The following is a 17876-nucleotide window of genomic DNA, read 5'->3' on the forward strand; positions in this document are numbered from 1 at the left end:
ACAACCAAGTAAATGTTTAGCCAGGAGAAAAGCCACTGAAAAAGGGTAAGAGAGCTTCATGGCATTTTAGCTTACTCTGACCCCAACAACCCCTTTCCTGCTGCAGTGGCCCTCTTGAAAACTGCAGTCTGCACTTCCAGCATGGTTACCTGATTCAAGGGGAGAAGTGTGGGCCTTTTCCCCGAGGAGTGTGTCTGTCTGTTTTGACCTGACTGTGCTTTCTCCAGAGGACTGCAGCAAGGGCTTCCTTTTTTAAGCCTAATCTGTACCTTGTCAGACTGGAACAGCTATGTGGTTCTCAAAAACAATGAAAGCCAAAAGTTGGGCAAACAATAGGCATGCAAAAAGCTGGGTGGGAATACTTAGGAAGTATGATTTGTTGGGGGTGGAATAGAGGTTTTGAAAAGCTACTGCATGTATGGGGAACTTAAAAAGACACACATGTGCTCAGGGAAGGACACATGCTCAGAAGGGAACTGAGAGGACCATAAACTTTCACCTTTGGCTGGTCTTGAGGTAACCACAGACAGGAAGTGAAGGCTAAGGCAGAGTTGTAAATGGCCTGGCTAAGTGGAGTGTCTTAACACAGAGTCATTCTGAAAATACCTGGGAACATTTCCATTCCTTTCCTTTTCTTCCTTCTTTATTTCTCCTTTTTCATATCGTAATACTAAAAATATCAAATTTCCAACAAATTCATTCAAAAGTCACTTGACAATGGATACTTTAAAATTCAAAAATATTCAACTTCAATAAGAAATATTATGAAGTATACAAAGAAGCCAGAAATTATGATGCCTTTACAGGGAAAAACTATAAATTAACAGAAACTCTCCCCGAGGAAGCGAAGACATTGGATTTACTAGACAAAAACTTTAAGTCTACTGTCTAAAATATGCTCAATGATCTAAAGAACACCATGGACAAAGAACAAAAGGCACAAGAAGAATAATATCTCAATATGTAAAAAATTACAAGAAGAGAATGAAATTATGAAAATGAATCAAATATAAATTCTGGAATTGTAAAGTTTTACTAAAATGAAAAATGTATTGGGGGTTCAATAGCAGATTTTAGCTGACAGAGAAAAGAGTCAATAGGTCAAATGAAACAATCTAGTCTGAGAAGCAGAAAAAAGAAACAAATGGAGAAAAATGAAGAGGGCCTAAAAGACTCAAGCAACAACATCAAGTGCATCAACCAAGGCATAATGGAAGTCCCAGAGGCAAGGAGAGAGAGAACGAGGCAGAGAGAATATTTGCTGAGATAATAGTTAAAACTTCCCAATTTGACAAAATACATGAACCTATACATTCAAGAAGCTCAATGAATTTCTTTTCAGTTAGAATAAACTCAAAGAGATGCACAAGAAAACACCTTATAGTCAAAGTCAAAAGCCAAAATCACATCTTGAAAGCAGCAAGATAACAGACTCAGCACATACAAAGGACTGTCAGTTATATTAACAGCACAAACCATGGGACCAGAGGCAGTGGGATGACACATTTAAAGTGCTGAAAGAAAGAAATGCTTTTCATATTCAGCAAAAATATTCTTCAAGACTGAAGGACAGATTAAGACATTCTCTATTAAACAAAAGCTGAAGAAATTCATTCCTGACAGCCTTGCCCTATAAGAAATGCTAAATGGGGCCAGGTGCAGTGGCTCACGCCTGTAATCCCAGCACTTTGGGAGGCCGAGGCAGGTGAATAATGAGGTCAGGAGATCGAGACCATTCTGGCTAACACGGTGAAACCCTGTCTCTACTGAAAATACAAAAAAATTAGCTGGGTGTGGTGGCGGGCACCTGTAGTCCCAGCTACTCGGGAGGCTGAGGCAGGAGAATGACATGAACCTGGAGGTGGAGCTTGCAGTGAGCCAAGATTGCACCACTGCACTCCAGCCTGGGCTACAGAGCAAGAGTCCGTCTCAAAAAAAAAGAAATGCTAAAGGGAACCGTTCAGATTCAGACAGGAGGCAATAACTTGCCATAGGAAGAAATAAAATACAAGTGTAAATGTAACTACATAGGTACATACTAAAACCAGTATTATCGTATTTTTGGTTTACAACTTATTTTTTTCCTTGATGAGTTAAAAGACAAAGGCATGAAACAATAATTATAAATCTATGTTAATGGGCACACAAAGTATAAAGATGGGATTTGTGACGATAACAATCTAAAAAACGAGAAATGGAGCTGCATGAAAGAGTTTTGTATAGTATCGAGTCTGTAAACTGATATTAATTCAAACTACATTGTTACTAATTTAAGATCTTAATTGTACCACCCAAGGTAACAACTAAGAAACTAACTATTAATAAAAATGTACTGAAAAGGAAATGAATAAGGAATAAAAATCATACACTATAAAAAATCAATTAAACACAAAGAAGCTAGCATGGACGAATTAAAGAATACAAAAGATATGAGGCATACAGAAAACCAAAGCAAAATGGCAAAAAGTAAAGTGAGCGGCAAACCATTGAATCTTGTTCTGTCCACCATGGAGAAAAAGGCACGATGCTGAGTGGTTCTCTTTCAATTTTGTAGGCAACACATACCACATTTGAGCACGCTGCTCTGTAAACCTGCTGAGTAAGCTCAGCGTAAGAAAAGACTAATGACTCTAAGCTCTTCTTCAAGCTGTTCTAATCTTTGAGCAAATAAACTGGCAAGCAGAATGGCACTGGGAGTCTGTGGCAGGTGAGGCTGTGGTATGAAGGTCATGCAAGTCTCAATAGGAGACTGGCAGAGCAGATGCCTGAGGTTTTAGAGGAAGGGTATGCCCTTTTGTGGTTACAATTCTTTTCCACTTGGAGGGCAGCTCCTGACTTGCTACTTGTCCCTTGCAGAGATGGAATGTCTAACTGTGGGATACCAAGTGACAACAAGGTAGATGCCCATTATGAACTGGATATTACACAATTAATTGAATTATAAAGTTGTACCACATTGCATTCAGTATTAAAGAAAACAGTATGTGTGGGATGGAGCTAAGCAGGTGCCAGAGGGCACAGGTAAGTGGCATGCATGCACAGGGATTCAGACACCACGGTACCTTTTCCTATTGCCTCATAACCTCTCCTTCAAGCTGAATCTATGGCCTCATTGGGAGTGTCCTGTATGAAATGAACAGAATAGGGAAAAGGATGGGCCTGGTTAATGGATGTATCTTGTGAAAAAGTAAGGACCTTGGTATGAAATGGGGTCTTGGATGAAACCGACACATCATCTAGATAGTGTGTATTTACATATGGGTAGGCAGGGTTAAGGGAAATAAGGAATAGTTAGCACCCCAGGGCTAACAACACTAAGAAACGGATAACGTGCTAGGCCTGAAACAGCAAGAAAAGGTGATGGCTGTGGGAACCTGAGGAGGCCTGCATTAGACAGAGAAGGCTGCCTCCCTCCAAAAGATCTGTGGATTTGGGGAAAGTATACCATCATTGCCAAGTTGTAATTCTGGAGAAAGAAAGTTCAAAGGATGAATACACTGACCTCTCTCACCCCTCAAGCTCAAGTTTTCTCCTGATGCCTCTGGAAGGGATTCAAGGGATTTGGAGCTGACCAAAGAAGACTTGACCACGAGAGACAGTAACACCCAGCAAGCTTCATTGGGCAGTGCTTGGATAGGGTCACATAAAGGATCCCTCACAGCAGGAGACTAGCCAGTGGCTTATGGGAGGGACACATCCAGAAGAGGAGGAGAGCAAGGGAACTCCTGGGGAGAGGGGGATTAGAGAAGGGGCTTACGTGTCCAGGTGATGCCACTCAGAAGCATGCTAGTCGGGGCTCAAGTTGGAGAGCTCTGAAGGGCCGTAGTGGCTTGGGGGGCTTGTAACCATGAGGCTGTATCTTATAATGGCCAACAGATGCAGGATGAGGTGTCATGGGGTATGCAGAGCACTTGGGCTCTAACTAGCCCCAAATCTGCTTAGTTGGACTATTTTTAAAATAATTGGATGTGCAACAACTTGAATTTGACACCTGTGGGCTTTTGAGGTAATGGATCTCAGCGTGCAGTGAAGAAATAAACAACCCAGGAGTCTATTTGCAGAGGCCGTAATTGACTCATTTCAATAGCTGCCACCAGCTGGCCAAATCCAACTGGAAGCCAGAGAGCAAGGGAGTCTGTCTGATGCACTTGATAAAGGTCTGGCTCCTGGAACATGGAGTAAGGTGGGCATGGACCTGGACCGGCAAAGGGGAATGCACAGCAGACGTCTTCCTGGTGTGACACCAGCAAGAAGTAGTGCCAATAGCTACTGTATCCTGATTCTACCCATCAGCCCAAAAATAAACTGTGAATTTGATAGAGTGGGACAAATCTGGGGTGATGCATCCGGTTTTCCACTGACTCAAGTTTCAAATTTATGCTGATTCATGTGTAGTGGATAACAGGCTGGTCAAGAACTGGAAAAGAACAGGACTGTAATAGTAGGGCAAGTAGGTCTGGGAGGAGGTATGGGGCACATTTCTCAGATACCGGTGTCCTCACTGGCTTCTGTCTGTAGCTTCCTCACTTTAGCATGAAGCTTCCCCCTCAACTACTATAGCAGGGGAGGAGAATGGTGGAAAGTTTCATGCTAGAATTCAATGCACATGTCACTGCCACTCACAACTTCTTGGCCTGAACTGGTTACACATTCCTGCCTGTGGATGAGAAAGTATAATCAGAGACACTGGATACTGGTGACTCCAAGCAGCCTCTAGTGCATGCCCATATATACCATTTTATTCAGTACCAGAATGATAATTTCTCAAAATAGTTAAGTAGTATTTAAGAATATAAGTTCTATAAAGCTGAAGGCATCACACTACCTGACTTCAAACTATACTACCAGGCTACAGTAACCAAAACAGCATGGTACTGGTACAAGAACAGACATGTAGACCAGTGGAACAGAAAAGAGATTTCAGAAATAAGACTGCACATATACAAGCATCTGATATTTAAAAAACCTGACAAAAACAAGCAATGGGGAAAGGGCTCCCTATTTAATAAATGGTGCTGGGAAGACTGGCTAGTCATATGCAGAAAATTGAAACTGCACCACTTTCTTACACCTTATACAAAAATTAATGTCAAACGCAATTGCAACAAAAGCAAAAATTGACAAATGGGATCTAATTAAACCAAAGAGCCTCTGCACAGCAAAAGAAACTCTCATAACCTACAGAATGGGAGAAACTTTTTGCAGTCTATCCAACAAAGTTCTAATATCCAGAATCTACAAGTAACTTAAACAAATTTACAAGAAAAACACAAATAATCCCATTAAAAAGTGGGGAAAAGACATGAACAGGCACTTCTCAAAAGAAGACATTTATGCAGTCAACAAACATATGAAAAAAAGCTCAACATCACTGATCATTAGAGAAACGCAAGTCAAAACCACAAGATACTATCTTATACCAGTCAGGATGGTGAGTATTAAAAAGTCCAGAAACAACAGATGCTGGCAAAGCTGTGGAGAAATAGGAACACTTTTACATTGTTGGTGGGAGTGTAAATTAGTTCAGCCATTGTGGAAGGCAGTGTTGCAATTCCTCAAAGACCTAGAACCAGAAATACCATATGGCCCAGCAATCCCATTACTGGGTATATACCTAAAGGAATATAAATCATTCTATTATGAAGATACATGCACACGTATATTCACTGCAGCACTATTCACAATAGCAAAGACATGGAATCAACCCAAATGTCCGCCAGTGATAGACTGGGTAAAGAAAATGTGGTATATATATACATCACGGAATACTATGCAGCCATAAAAAGGAAGGAGATCATGTCCTTTGCAGGGACATGGATGGAACTAGAAGCCTTTATCCTCAGCAAACTAACACAGGAACAGAAAACCAAACCCCGCATGTTCTCACGTATAAGTGGGAGCTGAACAATGAGAACACATGTACACAGAGAGGGGTATTACACACTGGGGCCTTTGGGGGTGAAGTGTGAGGAGGGAGAGCATCAGGAAAAATAGCTAATGGATGCTGGGCTTAATACCTAGGTGATGGGTTGATAGGTGCAGCAAACCATGGTGGCATACATTTACCTATGTAACAAACTCACACGTCCTGCACGTGTAACTTGGAACTTGAAATTAAATTTAAAATAAATAAATTAATAAATAAGAAACTAGCAAAAAACCAATATAAGTACTAGAACCACATTATTTGGGTTCAACTCAAGTTTCTGTTCCTTTCTAGTTGGGTGCCTTGAATAAGCTCCCTAACACCTTTAAGCTTCAGTTATCTCATTTATAAAATGAGGATAATAAGAAAACTGACCTCATAAGGTTTGTTGTGAAAATTAAATTACTTAGCATATTCAACGTAATTAGCACCATACTTACCATGCAGTACATTTCCAATAATTTTTGGTATTATTTCTTGAACTGATTTCATGAATGGAGACCTGTTGGCTGATAGATGGAAGAGTTGGAATCGAATTTGAAAATATATTATCATTTGAATATGGGCTCTTCTCTTTTCAGACATTTACATGAAAACCTTCCTAAGTAACATCAGTCCAATATTTCTAATCATGAGGGTTTTATGCCTTTTTTAGCCTGTGTTTTAGTTTGATGCTTTCAACCCAATTACTTATGCTCTAGACCTGGAAACAATTTTTCTAAACATTTAGAATTTGTCAAAACTGGATAGGGATAGGATCTTAACAGCTCTTAACAGTTTAATAGATCTAAACTCAGAAAATTTGGAATTCAAATTTGTCTTTTAGCCTGCTGATATAGTTTGTCTGTGTTCCCACCCAAATCTCATCTTAAATTGTAGTTCTCATAATCCCCACGTTATGGGAGGGAATGTTGGAGGTAATTGAATCATGGGGGCGGTCACCCTCATACTGTTCTCGTGATAGTGAGTGACAGTGATTCTCACGAGATCTGATGTTTTTTAAAGGGGCTTTTCCCCTTTCGCTCGGCAGTTCTCCTTCCTGCCACCATGTGAAGGACGCGTTTGCTTCCCCTTCTGCCTTGATTTAAGATACTTGAGGCCACCTCAACCCTGCAGAACTGTGAGTTAATTAAACCTCTTTCCTTTATAAATTACTCAGTCTTGGGCTTTTCTTCATAGAAGCATGAGAACAGACTAATACTCCTTCCTTCCTTCCCTCCTTCCTTCCTTCCTTCCTTCCTTCCTTCCTTCCTTCCTCCCTCCCTCCCTTCTTTCCTTCCTTCCCTCCTTCCTTCCTTCCTTCCTTCCTTCCTTCCTTCCTTCCTTCCTTCCTTCCTTCCCTCCCTCCCTCCCTTCCTTCTTTCCTTCCTTCCTCCTTCCCGCCTTCCCCCCTTCCTTCTTTTCACTTTCCATCTTTCTTACCACACAGGGAACCCTGCAAGTGAGGCGTTATGTGAGGTGACAACCACTGTGACACACCTGTTCTGGGTGTTTGTCAGCAATGAGAAGGAATGACTCTGGACAGACTTCAGAGGCTTTTGTTCTCATGGGACTCCACAATGATTGGTCTCCATAGTTCTCATTTTAAAAAAATGAATTAGTTTAAAGTTCACTGACTTGTCTTCATGATAATATGTTAATGGGGATTTACTTGGAATTCATTCTAGATTCCCCACCTCCCCCTTCCTTCGAAGACTTTATTATTGAAAGACATTTGTGCCCTGGGTGTCTGAGTAAAACCCTTATCAAAGGGGCTAAGCTTTATTCCTGACCACACTGTAGAGCAGAAATAATCTCCATGTATTAATCACCTCAAGATCTTTAGGTATAAAGTTTCATTTGAAGGATTTTGCAGGGATATTATATGTATGATGAATGTTCCACTGGCTATTCTGGCCTAATTTTAGGGTTTTACAGTTGCTTTTGGTTATGCATGTTACTAAATTTACAAAATCTTTCATCTATTGCAAAATCCCAGGATGATTCTCACACAGAGGAAACTTTGTGACAAGTAAACATTTGAATGTGAGCCACTGGTAAGGCAATACTTCAAAAGAAAATCATTTGTCGTAGCTGACTTTTTTTTTTTAATTTGGTCAAGATCAAACTGAGAAAATCTCCTTGAAGCTTGTAGGCTGGTCTGTGTCATGTAGCCTGGGTGTTGGAGGGCCTCCACCACCCCCCACATCTGTATTTACTGTCGTTTCACCACCGCTAGGTCAAATTGTAAGGAAGAATAAAACTTACATTAAGTAATGTTGTAAATACAAATAAAATCCATATAAAGATACGGGCAGTGGGGATAAAAAGGTAAAAATAAAGCAATGTAGGCAACTTTCCATTCATTGCACCAAATAAGACCCATAACAGCATTTAGAAAATTTACTAGATAGCAAAAGCAATTGCAAATTTCATGGGAATATTCAGGAGGAATAGTGGGAGGCCAAACAAAAGCACTGTGGAACAGAGGAGAGAGAGACACAGGAGATACCAAGATGAGTAGAATCTATGCTTGGCATTCACGGAGCCCAGGGCCATCACTCAGCGGCTACTAGACACGTGCAGAGACAGGCCGAGGACACTAATCTCTGAGATCTGGTCGACTATGTTTAGACCTGGTCTCAGTTGCTATTTTAGTGGTTTGTATGTCTTAAAATAGCAGTCTTTTCACTTTCCTCTTTAAATGTCAAGCTTGACTACTGCAGCTTCATTTCAAGGATCCCTTGTTGGGCGAATCAAAAATGTTTTTAAAAAGTCTTTCCCTTTTGAGCTGATTGTGTGAATATTCTCACGTATTCTTGGGATTTTGGTTTCACCCGTTTTCTAATGACAGACATGTTGTAGGATTCTGCCCATACCCCCAGTGAGGGCTGACCTCTACAACCTGAACAATGACTCGTCTAGGCTTTTCAAATATTAAACTAGCTTGTAAATCCTCTCTATGCCTAATGCCTCCACCAGCTCCTTGTCTGTGCCTTCATGAGTCATTAAAACTGTAAAGACATGAATTCTTGTTTCCTATGACCTGAAAGAATTCTACAACACTAGCTATAGTTTCTAGCTATAACTTTCCATGCTGGCAAAGAGGTAGACAGTAACCATTTTATGAAAGGGGAACTAATACTTTACAAAATGGTTACTGTTTACTTCTCTGTCAGTTAACAATATTATTAGGATATGTGTTCAGGTAAAAACCTGCACTCCAAGCCCAGCCAGTCCATGTTTGGTCAATCAGTATTGCTGGAGCAAGCTTTTAACATGGAGACATATCCCATTGAAACACATGCATGGACTCTATTCAGGGAAGTTTTGTGAACTTCACCTGGACTCTCTCAGTTGCTAATAATATTGTTAGCTCATAGCACATCACCCAATACTCTCTCTCCCCTTGCTTGGGTCTCCCTTGGTCCTCCCCTCCCTGCCTTTACACACTGGCTGCTTATTGGTGTGCTGGGGAGACAAAGTCAAAAAGGACAGACACAGTCCCTGCCTTTAAAAAGCGATGGGAAGAGACAGGGAGCATTGCCACAGAGGAAAGGGAGCATTGCCACACACACCTTGGGGCCCACGCTGGGTGGGGAAACGTTCAGGAGAGCTTCCTGGAAGAGGTGACATTGGAGTAGCATTTGGAAGGATGCATTAGTTCTATGAATAAAGCCAAGGAAAAAAGGGCATTTCTGGACTAGGGAATGGCATGGAAGTGCAAAGCACTAAGAGGAAGGAAAGGACAAACGATTACAAATTGCAAAGAGCTGCATGAGCCGTTTTGCCTATGGCAGCACCACTGGGTGGGCATTCACCTACCGTTGCTTGGGATGTGGGGTTTGGTTTTTGTGTGGTGATGTGTGCCAGAGATGAAAGGGGTTTCCAGGGTCTTTGCTCTTAGTGCCGGGTGAACTGCCTTGTATCAGTACTGTCCTCTCTTCATAAGCATTCCTTGGGCTGAAATAACCTTGGCTTCCGGTCTCAGGAGCCTTTTCTCCTGGTGCAAAAGCCCCAGGCTACCCGGTTACAGCACCAGGATTAGATTGGCTGGTTTTACTGCTGCAGTGCTTAAGTAAATCCGAATGTAGGAAAATCACTGTTTTAAAGCAATGTAGTTTGATCAGTTAGTTAGATTCACACTGATCTTTTCCTTGTATGAACTTAGAATCTGATCTGTAAGATTCTATTCATTTTATGCATCTTTTTCAGGGTCAGTATTCACTCCTTCAACAGCTCATGAGCATTATAAAGAAAAATAACCTTCTTTTAGATGCTTTAACACAGTTTCCCAAACTTGCAACATAAGAATCACTTGGGATGCTTGTTACAGATGACTAGGGCTTTCCCCTGGGAATTCTGGTTTAATAGGTCTGGGGGTGGGCCCTGGGAACTTTTATTTATTTTTTAATAAGTGCTCTAGGCAGTTCTTATTGTCAGGCTAGTTTGGAAAACACAGTGCACTTAGCCCGTGTTTTACTGGATATTAGGCAATAAACAAATACGTCTGCTTACACCAGGCAAAGTATGCATGATGACATTGATGATGTACATTTCACAGGTCAGGAAACTAAAGCTCAAAGACAAGTGACTCACATAAGAGCACACTGTTGGTAACAAAATGACCTGTCATCAAATCCAGAGCCTCTGGGTTCTGTTACATTACAGTCCAAATGATGGACATTAAAATTGTAAGATCTGATTGAGGTTTATGTTAGGACTTGGAATATTAACTTTTTAAAATTGGACTTTATTTTAGGTTGTATTAGTTCAGATATACATGGCTTTTAATGTAGTGATTGTATGGGGGAAAAGTTGTTTAGAGCAAATCAAGCTAAATTTAGTTTGTTGCCATTTTAATTTATTAATTCAGAGATAGCTAACTCAGTTAAAATAGTTTTCTTTCCAAAGAAGGCTATATGTTGTTTAAAACGTTAAGAGACCTAAGCTATGTAAATGTGTTTGTCTCTTTTCAAAATAAAGCAAACCAAAAGTAAATAAGTAAAACAAATCAACACACAAAAGTATATACTAGAGAATTATTTATGTCATTCAAATTAGTTTCTGTCCATAGTTATTTTCTACAAACCCATTCTTTCTGATATTTGCTAATTAATACCAAATATTTAATTTACCCTAATTCATGATTTCTTCAGAACCAAATTGAAATTTGCCATGGAGTTATTTATCAGAAAACAATTTGCTTAGCATATTGGTAGCATAAAGAGCTTCAAAAAAGATGTATAGATATATATATATATTTTCAATTTCTTCTGTAGAAACAGAAACATCATTGGCCAGTTTCATGGAAAGTCAAAACACTGAGATAATGGGGACTGCAGCAGAGAAAGAGTTTAATAATCTTAGCACAGCTGAACAAGGAGATGGGAGGAAACCTCAAATCCACTTCTCCAAGGAATTCGGGGCTAGGGATCTTCAGGGGTTTGGAATGGACAAAGGTGTGGGGATTGTTGACGGGTCAAAGAGCGTAGGGTGAAGTCATGGAATGAGGGGATGAAGAAACTGCATTCTCATGCCGATTTGGTTCCTCATGGGGATTTTCACTCTGGTTGGCATCAGCAATTCCCACTGGAATTCAGGGTCTGAAGAACATCTTAAGTAAGTCTTAAGCAAAAGCCTTATGATTCCAATGTCAGACATGATTCCTATATAGGAACAATGAGGATGTAAATGGTCAGCATTGAGTGACCTTTAGCTACAACGAAGTGGACCAAAGTGCAGCCTGATGATACTTAGTTATAATTATATTTCTGTCTAGAACCCAGTACGTAATTCTTGTTAACCATGTGAGAACAATTTCACAAATAGTTGATTACAAATTGCTCTTTAGTGAAGACCCTGCAGAGCCTCTGCTTAGCAGCTGATGCTACATACTTAAATATATTAAAATGACTTTTACAGTAAAGAAAGTAATTATTTAACATATTACATGACACTTTATGATGTATTCACCGTGACTTACTATATGCATTTCTCTCTGATTAATTCAATGTAGAATAGTTTCACTAAGCTCTTCAGTAAAAGAGATTGTTTCCTAAATATGCACTACGTTTCAGTCATGTGTGAAGCAGTTTTGGCTTTTTTAGATTAATTAGGGAAAGACGTGATTACAATAGTCATAGTCGTAGCTGCATTTATGCATGTACATAAACGTACTTACTCAGTTATTAATCCAATAAGCAGTTATTTACTAGATTCTTTGCTAGGCCCTTGGGAGACAGAGAGAAGCAAGTTGCTGACCTTACATTCCAGGAGCTCAAAGTCTTCTAGCAGAGCCAGACAGGAACCCCACAATCACTCCACAGTGGGAAGCTTCTGTGATGCATATGCCCAGGATGCTCTCAGATCAGAGAGAAAAGTCACTCACTCAGCTCAGAAGAGTTCAAGAAGGCTTTCAGGGAAAATTATGTTTTGACGAGTAAATCAAATGTTTACTAAAAATAGAAACTTCAAAAATTATTATTCACGATGTTTTCATAATTCTCTAGTTTGAAGATACAATACTGGGTTGGTGGCACAATATTCATTTGGATGTGAGGCACTGGTCTGGTTGAAAAGTCAGCTGAATTTTATTATATTTTGTATTTTTTGTCCTTTTTAGAATTATTTAAATTTTTAATTGGCTTTTTTTTATAGCTGTTTTAACTTTACAGCAAAATTTAGTGAAAGTATGGAGAAATATCTGAAACAGCAACTTCACCAAAGAAGATACACAAATGACAAGTAAGTATATGAAAAGATGATCTACTTCATATGCCATTAGGGAATTTTAATTTAAAACAACAAGAGATACACCTACACGGCTATTATAAGGTCCAAAACACTGACAATATCAAATGTTGGCAAGGATATGGGGCAACAGGAACTCCCATTTATGGCCCATGGGAATGCAAAATGGTACAACCACTTTGCAAAATAGTTTAGTGGTTTCTAACAAAACTGAAAGTACCCTAGCCATATGATCCAGCAATCATGCTCCTTGTCATTTACCCATGCAAAAACCCACATGTGGATGTTTATAGCAGCCCTTTATGCAAAATTTTCAAAATTTGGAAGCAGTCAATATATCCTCCAACAGGTGAACAGATTAATAAACTCTGTCACACCCAGACAATGGAATATTATTCAGCACTAAAATAAAAATTAACTATCATGTCATGAAAAGATATGGAGGAATCAGCACGTTGCTAAGTGAAATAGCCCAATCTGAAAAGGCTCCAAACTGTATGATTTCAACTAAGTGACATTCTGGAAAAGGCAAAACTATGGGGAGAGTAAAAAGATTGGTAGTTTGCTTAGGGCTGGGGAGGGAGAAGAAAGGAGGGGTGAATAGGATTACAGGAGATTTTCAGGGCAGTGAAACTGTTCTGTATGATAGTATTAATGTAATTGTGGATACATTCATTATATATTTGTCTAAACCCATAGAATGTACAACACCAAGAGTGACATCTAATGTACTTTGGGTAACAATGACTTGTCAATGTTGGCTTAAGGATTGCAATAAATGCACCACCCTGGAAGATGTTTTATTGACGCGCCATGTTGCCCAGGCAGGCAGGTCGAGTCTATGGGAGAAGGTAAGTGGCGGCCGTGGGAAGATTCTAGTCTGCTCAACTCATGGGCCAACTCCCCAACCCGTATGACATGTTTTACTGGCATTTCTTTTGAAATTTATTACAGTTACTGCATACCTCAAATTTTTATTTTTCCTTGTTGTAAGCCGTTGTTGGTTCTTATGGTGGCATATTGGTTTTATATACTTTAGAAGTTCCAGGATTATTTAAGAATCACTGTCCTTGATTGTAGGTATTGGTAAAAGCACAATTATGTATTCTAATTAGTTACTCTTGATAGTTACTCCTACTAATGGGAGCTTCTCATTTATCTCAAGATTTCCAAAGTCAAAGTCCTGATTTTTAGTGTCTAACATCCCAGGGTTTACATGTTTTAAATATAGGATAACTTGGTGATTTTGGACTATTTTATGTAGCAATTTATTTCAGTTCTATAAGGAATGAATTTTTGATCATTGACAAGAACTAAAATCTAGTCAAACAGTTCTGCTAGTAATCAGTTCGACTTAAAAACAAACTGACAAAAAGAATAGGCAAATTCTGGTATAATCTCTCTGAGCACCATACCATGGTATGCGCTCTCTTCTTCTTTTAACTTAAAAGATGTAGCCCCAAGCAGCTGGGAATGCTATCTAGTTTCGTTGCTTTGCAGGACACCTGGGTACAGTGTCCCGTGTGGTGTTGTCAGAGGTGTTTGAAGCAGAGGGATTCCATCTTGAGTAGCAGCTGTGTAAAATGAGGCCGAGACGCACTAGGCTGCATTCTTAGGAGGTCAGGCATTCTTAGTCACAGGATGAGATAGGAGGTCGGCACAAGATACAGGTCACAAAGACCTTGCTGATAAAACAAGTTGCAGCACAGAAGCCGGCCAAAACCCACCAAAACCAAGATGGCGACCACAGAAACCTCTGGTTGTCCTCATTGCTCATTATATGTTAATTATAATGCATTAGCACGCTATTAGTAAAAGACACTCCCAGCAGCACCATGACAGTTTGCAAATGCCATGGCAACGTCAGGAAGTTACCCTATATGGTCTAAAAAAAAAAAAAAGGAGGAACTCTCAGTTCTGGGAATTGCCCACCCCTTTCCTGGAAAACTCATGAATAATCCACCTGTTGTTTAGCATATAATCAAGAAGTAACGATCAGTATAAGCAGGTGAGCAGACCATCCCACCGCTCTGCCTATGGAATAGCCATCCTTTATTCCTTTATTCTCTTAATAAGCTTGCGTTCACTTTATGGATTCGCCTCAAATTCTTTCTTGCGTGAGATCCAAGAATCCTCTCTTGGGGTCTGAATTGGGATCCCTTTCCCGTCTTAGTGTGATATTTTGCTTAGATGCACCTTTACCAGTGGAGGTAAGTGAAGGGTCCCCTCTCCTGGGTGTCCTGCTTACAGCTTCACATGCAAGGGTGGGGTTTACATTCGTGAACACATGTTGAGTCATAGAATAAGCCCCTCCACTGAATTTTTCTCACTGCCACTGACCTCTAAGCCACGCAGGAAATCCCTTTGTAAGCAAATTCCCATCCTCAGCCCTTTGGCTGTTTAGTCTGTGCAGGGCTAGGCCTGGCTTACTTGCTCCTTTGATTGGCAAGCCCCATACTAGAAACAACAAATGGACAGAGTCGCTCTCCCAGAAGCTCCCCGCCCTCCGGCCTCCCGATCTGAAGACTCTTTCAGCTTTATTTGGACTGGAACTTGATGAGAGGTTCACTAGGCAGGAAATATGCCCCTCCTCCCAAAAATGCCGCTGACAGGGGGACAGAGTTTCTCACAGACTTGGCGGCGAGCTGCAGGGACCTGAGCTACTCCACGGCTTGGGAACTTTAACTCTTGTCAAAGAAGGAAATGGCCTAAAACCATTTGTTTTCACTGAAGATCCAGCTAATTGTTTGATTAAAAACTATGGTTCTAATGGGACGTGAAATCAGTGAGTCAGATGAGCAGAAACTACATGATTCCAGCATATAAACTCCAGAATAAGCAAATCCATAAGGCTAGGGAGCATGTGAGTGGTTGCTGAAAGATTCGGGGAAGGTGAAATGGGAGTGAGTGTTCCAGGGCATGGGGTTGGTTTGGGGGGTGATAAAAGTGTTCTGAAATTAGATTGTGGTGATGTTTGCACAGCTTCGTGAATATACTAAAAACCTCTGAAATCGTACATTTTATAAAGGTGAATTTTATGATATGTGATTTATATCTCAATTGTATAAAAACCTGTGTGAAGGGAATGAAAAATCATTTTAAAAGTTTCCACAAGCCACAGACTGGGAGAAAATATCTGCAAAAGACATAGGTGCTAAAGAGCTGGTATCCAAAATACACAAATAACTCTTAAAACTCAACAAAAAGAAGCAAAACAACCCAAAGATATCTGAAAAAACACATCATATATACATACACTCACACCTATATATATACGTATATATATATATAGATGGCATATATATACACATATATAGATATCTATATCTGTATATCTATATATAGATATACAGATGGCAAGTATGCATATGAAAAGATGGTCAACATCATATGTCATTAGGGAATTGCAAATTAAAACAACAATGAGATAGTATGAACTCTCATTGCTGGCAGGAATTTACAGTGAGTAAATGGTCTTACCCCATGTGTTAGATGAGTCTGCTTGAGCTGCCATAAAAATGTACCACAGGTTAAGTGGTTTAAACAACAGAAACTTAGGTTCTTACAAGTTCTGGAGTCTGGAAGTCCAAGATGGGAGTGTCAGCAGGGCTGGTTCCCGGTGAGGCCTCTGTCCTCAGCTTGCAGACGGTGCCTTCTTGCTGTGTCCTCATGTGGCCTTTCCTCTGTGTGTGCCTGGGTGGGTGGGGGTCTGGGGGTGGGGGATAGCTGGTGTTTCTTCTTATTTGTATAGACACCAAACCTGTGGGCTTAGGGCCTCACTCTAATGACCTCATTTAACCTTACTTCTTTAAAGGCCCTATCTCCAAATACAGTCACATTAGGGGTTACAACTTCAACAGATGAATTGGGCAGGGAGGGGGGACCCAATTCAGTTCATAACATATGATTCCGCAGTCACACTCCTCGGGATTTCAAATGAGTTGAAAACCTACATCCACACAAAAACCTGCACATAGAGCAGGTTTATTCATAATTGCCAACACTTGGAAGCACCCAACATATCCTTCAACAGGTGAATGCAGTGGTAAGGATGTAATTTTATGAACACGGTGGTTTAAATATTTCTGTTCTTAGACAAATGTCTAATTAAATGACATGATATATGACATTAGCTCTCTTCACTTAGCATTTTGCCAATTAAGAAAAAAGACAAGAAGATTTAAATTTCTAATGCCAAGTGTATACCAATTAAATATAATATGAGACAATGAGAAACTCACGTGTTTTTTTAAGGTGAAGCACCAACTTCTAGCTCTGGCTCCACTCCCTCAAGCTTCAGGTGTCTGCACCCTCTTGTCTGCACTGAGAGGTATTTCCAGGGAAAATGACAAAGTCTCATCTGACAGCTCTGTGCCTGGCTCAGGCCTGCGGCTCCTTTGGGAAAGTACCTGTGATTGTGTGTTAGCAGCAAGGGATATCTTGATAAATCTTTATTTCTCAAACTCTCTATTTTAACCTACCTCTACCTTTATTCTAGCCTAGTTTCCAAATTTTACTTTCTTTGTCTTGTATTTCTAGAGGGATAAGGCCACAAAATGAAAATACTGAAAATCTCATGAGCTCTGAGTACCTCCTAGAAGCTAAATAACCATCACCCTACATTTGGATGCGTTATTATTTTCTGCTTGGCTAAAGATGCTACTGTAATGAATAAAATACACACAACTTTAATCTGCTGTCATTTTCTTAATCATCAGTTAGTAAAAGGACACCATCATGTTGAGCCCACACATAATTTCTTGAGGTAAAAAGGTTTAGAAAGTTCTAGAATGAGATATTTCATATATAACAGCATTACACACATCAAGAACACTTTAGGTGATGTAAATCAATTATGTCCACTTCAGTAACAAGTTATAGAAAATCCTGGCCAGAAATGGATTCAATGAGAGAGAGAGAGAGGAAAATAAGCATTTATAGGCAAAAGGAGCTGAGATGGACAGTCCTGACTTTAAATGAGGTGTAATCCAGCACCTCAGAAGCTGTCATTTTGGCTGCTCTGTCTCCTCAATTGACTTCCCTCTTAGATCCACTCATGGCTGCCCAGCAGCCAGGAGTCTCAAAGTCTTGCCCCAAAGGTCTGGGGGAAATGAGAGGATTCTTCACAGAAGCTCCTGCACAAGTCCTCTCTCTCACCAGCCTAAATTTAGCCTCTGCAAATAAGTCAAGGGTATGTCCTATTGCAGCCTGGGGCTGG

General features: G+C 40.1%; 1 long non-coding RNA gene across 1 annotated transcript in view; it reads left to right on the forward strand.

The window, feature by feature from the left end:
- LOC131382167 (uncharacterized) overlaps nt 1-17579 on the forward strand; it is a 150202-nt gene extending 132623 nt beyond the window's left edge. Inside the window, exons 3-6 of the long non-coding RNA XR_009211415.1 lie at nt 6957-7046; nt 12566-12652; nt 13358-13509; nt 17198-17579. This is a non-coding gene — a long non-coding RNA (uncharacterized LOC131382167). The remainder of the gene's footprint in view (nt 1-6956; nt 7047-12565; nt 12653-13357; nt 13510-17197) is intronic.
- The last annotated feature ends 297 nt before the right edge of the window (nt 17580-17876 follow it).

This window comes from Hylobates moloch, unplaced genomic scaffold (assembly GCF_009828535.3).
Source record: "Hylobates moloch isolate HMO894 unplaced genomic scaffold, HMol_V3 SCAFFOLD_20, whole genome shotgun sequence".
NCBI classification, from domain to species: Eukaryota; Metazoa; Chordata; class Mammalia; order Primates; family Hylobatidae; genus Hylobates; species Hylobates moloch.